Consider the following 6,000-nt stretch of genomic DNA (forward strand, 5'->3'; position numbering starts at 1 on the left):
TAATTAATAGTGCTGACATTTATATTGTCACCATAAGGCTTCAGAGTCAACACACATCTGATATGAGCATAGAAAGGACTGCAATGGGTGCTACAGAGAAACTTAAAATAGATTAGATTAGGTAGGGCAATGAGCAGTTTACACCTCTTAGAGCCATTGACTGTCCATCTAGCTGCAGATTCTATCTGATAGTGCTGCCCTGGGGCTCCTTCATCAGGTTTTCTTTGAAGAGGTGCAATGTTTGCATGAGAGGTAGCACCTCCAGATAAAGCACAGGCTTGGGAATCAGGAACCCGGGCTAGGTTACTGACCTGCCGTGTGACCTTGGGTGAGTAATTTTGCCTCTGCTTCCCCTCCCACGCTGGGTCTGTCTTGTCTGGCAGTGGGGCCTGAGTCTTGCTTGGGGCCCATCTGTTACAGTGCTATATACATAATAATCTAATAGAGGTTTTGGTTCTGTCTAATAATCAAATAGAGGGTTGACTTCATTAAGGGAGAGGGATAGCTCAGTGGTTTGAGCATTGGCCTGCTAAACCCAGGGTTGTGAGTTCAATTATTGAGGGGGCCATTTAGGGGCAAAAATTGGGGATTGGTCCTGCTTTGAGCAGGGGGTTGGACTAGATGATCTCCTGAGGTCCCTTCCAACCCTGATATTCTATGATTCAATGGGCCTAATAAAGAGACACTAGTACAGCATACTGCTGGGTACCAGTGTAATTGCCCCCCGAGCCAGCCTCCACAGCAGCTGTACTGTCTGGTGTGTTATTCACAATCAAAATTGCCCCTTAATTAACATCCCTGCTCTAACTCCATTGGCCAGTCAGAGTGCTCGAATTTCCCTGTCCTTTTTACCAGTGGCTGATAGTGAATTAAAATGAACTGTTACTGTGGGCACTGAATTACTCATGAAATCAAAGGGGAGGGACTGACTTGGCTGCAGGAAAGGCAATATAGCCTGTGGGCTATGGGCAGAGGGGTCTGTGACCACCAGCACCTGCCCTGAGAGTGAGAAAATCTTGTCTGTGCCAGCAGCTCCCTTAAGCCCCCAGCCTCTGGCAGCACCAGCCCTACCTTCCAGGTCTCGCTCTCTCTGTGCAGGCTGTGACAGATGCACAGCAGCCCCGAGTGCCCCACGGTGTCCGGCCCCTTAGCCACAGACACTCCCAGAACCACCAGGCCACTGTTCCCAAGGAAGCAGAATACCCAGCTTGTGAGATTCAGCTCAGGCCCAGCACTTTGCTTAACACTGTGACTCAGGGTTCCAGAGCCCAGAGCAGGGGCAACTCAAGGGTCTCACCACAGGCAGTGCCAGGAATAAATTGTGGGAACACAGCGCTTCCGGCTGATGAAAGATTAATGCAAGTAAGCATGGCTTTTATCTAAAACCATCAGTTTATTAGATTTAAGCACACTTAGACATAAGCAATTGGTTTAGAACATCCCAAATCATTACCTAGAATTTGAGATGGTGTTGAGTAGTTCACAGCAGTTGTTCACAGTAGTTCCGCAATGGCCGGTCACTTCCCTGCTGGGGAGTATGGGGTCAGAAAAGTCTCTCAGGATCACTTCAGAGGACTGCTCCAAAGTACACTCTATTGTCTAGTCCAGGGGTGGCCAACCTGAGCCTGAGAAGGAGCCAGAAGTTACCAATGTACATGGCCAAAGAGCCACAGTAATACATCAGCGGCCTCCACACCAGCTCCCTCCCCACCCACTCCCCGCAGCACTCCCCACATCTCCCAATCAGCTGTTTTGTGGCATGCAGGGGAGTCTGGGAGGGAGGGGTGGGGGAACGGCAGGCTCAGGGGAGGTGGCAGGAAGGATGGAGTGGGGGCAGGGCCTATGGCAGAGCCAAGGATTGAGCAGTGAGCACCTGCCAGCACATTGGAAAGTTGGCGCCTGTAGCTCCAGCCCCGGAGCCGGTGCCTATACGAGGAGCTGCATATTAACTTCTGAAGAGCCGCATGTGGCTCCGGAGCCACTGGTTGGCCACCCTGGTCTAGTCTTTTTATAACTAACTTTTACAAAACATACAGCTCATAGTGACCCCTACTGGGTCATCACCTCTTCTCACTTCAATAAACTACTTATCAACAAACATTCCTAACAGTCTTAGTCATAAGAAGCTTCTAAATCAAAGGAGCTCAAACTCAACCTCTCTATTCACTTATTTTCTTTTAGTCTCAATTTGTTGACTCTTTTCTCCACTCCTCCCATTCTGATTAGCAGAAACTGCAAACCTGCAGCTAGCATTTGATCTTGCCTCAGAAGCCCTGATTGTTCAAGTTAACCCTTAACTAGATGGTGTTCTATTTTATTAATTTATGGCAGCTGAATGCACACAATATGGTTGCAATTAGCTTGATCAAAATCTGGGCTAACACCACCCCTCCATTCTGGGGCAACAAACACCACAGTACCGAGACATATTTGTTGTGAAAATAAGGATATGTTAATTACCACAGAACAGACATTGAGGTAACAGTGAGTAAGAATATTGGAAACAAATGGTTCCATATGAAAGAAAATCATAACACACTTTCTAGACTAAACCTAACTAACGAGTTATCCTTTCGTCTAAAGAAACTCATCTCACCTAAAGATCTCTCCAGTGTTCTCAGCCAAGGCTGCTTAAGATTCCACTTTCAGGAGGCACATTTGCTGTCCATTTACTGCCAAGGTGAGAGATGCCAGGGTGTCATCTTTATCCCCCAAAATAGTAGAGCAAACCTGTGATGTGCACCTCATCTCCCCCCCCCCCCACACCATTTGCTTCTTCTTGTTATTTTTCTCTCTTTGAAGTTTTTCCACAATCTTTCATTAGCATTAGGTTCAGACTGGTGAGAGGAGACACCTTGTGAAACACACAATACTTAATTTAAATGTAAACTGCCAGATAGATAAGCATCTCTTGTCTGAGACAAAACTTTTTTTTCCACTTTGCAGGTGACCACGCCCAAGGTATAGACTTTAAGAACACAATTTTCAGTGTATATACATAACTCTTCACACAACATTTGTATGTGTGTTTTGCAATGATACTGATGACCAGTGGGACACAGGCTTTCACTTGAGACCTCACAGGACACCCTTTGGCAAACTAAAATGTACATGCCAGATTCAGGAGTTCCTTGTAACCCCCAGCACCCCATCTGTGCCCATTGCCAGTTGGCACTAAGAGGCTCCTGGGTCACAGGTCCACTAGTGGGAGTGAAAGAGCATCCTCTACACAGGCCATGGCACTGGCAAAGATGGACTTTAATGGATTAGTTCATTCCAATAGGCATGAACATTGAGTGAGGCAGCAATAGAATTAACATCCCTGGACCCATTGGACACGTAACCTATTGCACTCCAGCTCATCAATGGTAACTCTTAAAACTGCTCGTCACATGTTCCCCCAAAAGAGTCTCTTTGGCTGACTTTCCTTTTTACTGAATGTTGGCATCTCACTATATCCTAATTTATTTATTCACCTATCACCTCTCCTTGCAGTCTGTTAGCTAATGCAATCTTTCTATATTCAGTATTGTGTCTAATCTGTCTCTCACCCAACAAAGTCTTCCTATCTGATCTACCATATCCCAGAGTCTTTCACTCTGCCTCTGTAGTATCTGACCCAAAGTTTTAATGTGCCTATCACCCAGATGTGTGGGCACCAGCAAAGATAAATGCTGAGACACTTAGCCTAAGGGACTGCAGTCTATGCTGCCCATCATGATTCACCATCACTATGTGAAGACCTGGGAGCCAAGGCTCTGATCTAAGGCATAAATGGCCTGGGCACACATCATGCTCCTTTGCTGCTGGCAAACAGGGAGGAGGATCGCCGAACGAGGGGAGACTAGGAAATAAGGTCCATTCGCAAACACAGTCCAACTTCCTCAGATTGACACCTCTGACAGCGGCCCAGCCACTTCCAGCCCATTCTCTTTGGCAGTGGCTCTGCCACTGCACGCCTTTAAATGGCAAGATGTCTGAGGGACCACAATTCAGACAAAAAGAAAAGGAGTACTTGTGGCACCTTAGAGACTAACAAATTTATTAGAGCATAAGCTTTCGTGAGCTACAGCTCACTTCATCGGATGCATTTGGTGGAAAAAACAGAGGAGAGATTTATATACACACACACAGAGAACATGAAACAATGGGTTTATCATACACACTGTAAGGAGAGTGATCACTTAAGATAAGCCATCACCAACAGCAGGGGGGGGAAAGGAGGAAAACCTTTCATGGTGACAAGCAAGATAGGCTAATTCCAGCAGTTAACAAGAATATCAGAGGAACAGTGGGGGGTGGGGTGGGGGGAGAAATACCATGGGGAAATAGTTTTACTTTGTGTAATGACTCATCCATTCCCAGTCTCTATTCAAGCCTAAGTTAATTGTATCCAGTTTGCAAATTAATTCCAATTCAGCAGTCTCTCGCTGGAGTCTGTTTTTGAAGCTTTTTTGTTGAAGTATAGCCACTCTTAGGTCTGTGATCGAGTGACCAGAGAGATTGAAGTGTTCTCCAACTGGGTTTTGAATGTTATAATTCTTGACGTCTGATTTGTGTCCATTCATTCTTTTACGTAGAGACTGTCCAGTTTGGCCAATGTACATGGCAGAGGGGCATTGCTGGCACATGATGGCATATATCACATTGGTAGATGCGCAGGTGAACGAGCCTCTGATAGTGTGGCTGATGTGATTAGGCCCTATGATGGTATCCCCTGAATAGATATGTGGACAGAGTTGGCAACGGGCTTTGTTGCAAGGATAGGTTCCTGGGTTAGTGGTTCTGTTGTGTGGTGTGTGGTTGCTGGTGAGTATTTGCTTCAGATTGGGGGGCTGTCTGTAAGCAAGGACTGGTCTATCTCCCAAGATCTGAGAGAGCGATGGCTCGTCCTTCAGGATAGGTTGTAGATCCTTGATGATGCGTTGGAGAGGTTTTAGTTGGGGGCTGAAGGTGATGGCTAGTGGCGTTCTGTTGTTTTCTTTGTTGGGCCTGTCCTGTAGTAGGTGACTTCTGGGTACTCTTCTGGCTCTGTCAATCTGTTTCTTCACTTCAGCAGGTGGGTATTGTAGTTGTAGGAATGCATGATAGAGATCTTGTAGGTGTTTGTCTCTGTCTGAGGGGTTGGAGCAAATGCGGTTATATCGCATTTAACAATAATAACAATTCAGACAGCGGGCCTACTGGCCAGCCCATCTGCCTAGCTCTGCTCTGTGAGAGGGAAAACTCAGCTCCTAGTTCCAGCACTGTCTCAGGCAACCGTCCTCCTCCCTGATGGGGCATTCAGCCTTGTCGGGAGAGGGAAAGTAAGACAGACCAGGGGCAGGTTTCAGACACACCTCAGGGACCATGGGGCCACGTGCTCTCAGTCACTCAACAACCCTGAAAATCACATACTTTGTGATTAAATGAAGAGGAGCAGATACAATCTGAGGTGCATCCCCAGGACACCACCACAGCCACTGGCAGGCAGCATTAGGAACATCGGAGACACCATCTGGGATTGGAGCAGTGGGTCTCTGACACTGGCCAGTACTGGCTGGTTCACAGGAAGGTGTAAGAAGCCCAGTAATGGAGTTTTACTGAATAACATCCTGGAAGAGAGGGTTCTGCCTGACTCTCTCAGATGGATGCTGGGTTTATCTAACAGGAGAAGAAGCCCAGTGGTGAGGGCACGAGCTTAGGACCTGGGAGAGGCGGCTTCTCGTGCGACTATAGGCAAGTCATTTACTCTATGCCTCAGTTTCCTGTCTGTAGAATAGAGATTAGACTAGGTTCAATGGGATCAGATGACCAAAGCCCACAGGCAAGTCAAAAACATGGAGACCTGGGAGAAGGGTCAGAATCTGAGGGGAGCATGGGCTGTTATAGCAGAAATAAGGGAGAGACAAGACAGAACTGAGGGTGAGGGGAAATCAAATCAGTATCTTAGATATCTGTATAATAATGAGAGAAGTATGTGGAATAAGCAGGAAGAACTCGAAATGCTAGTAAATAAAC

The sequence above is a fragment of the Dermochelys coriacea genome, chromosome 18 (genome assembly GCF_009764565.3).
Source record: "Dermochelys coriacea isolate rDerCor1 chromosome 18, rDerCor1.pri.v4, whole genome shotgun sequence".
Lineage (NCBI taxonomy): Eukaryota > Metazoa > Chordata > Testudines > Dermochelyidae > Dermochelys > Dermochelys coriacea.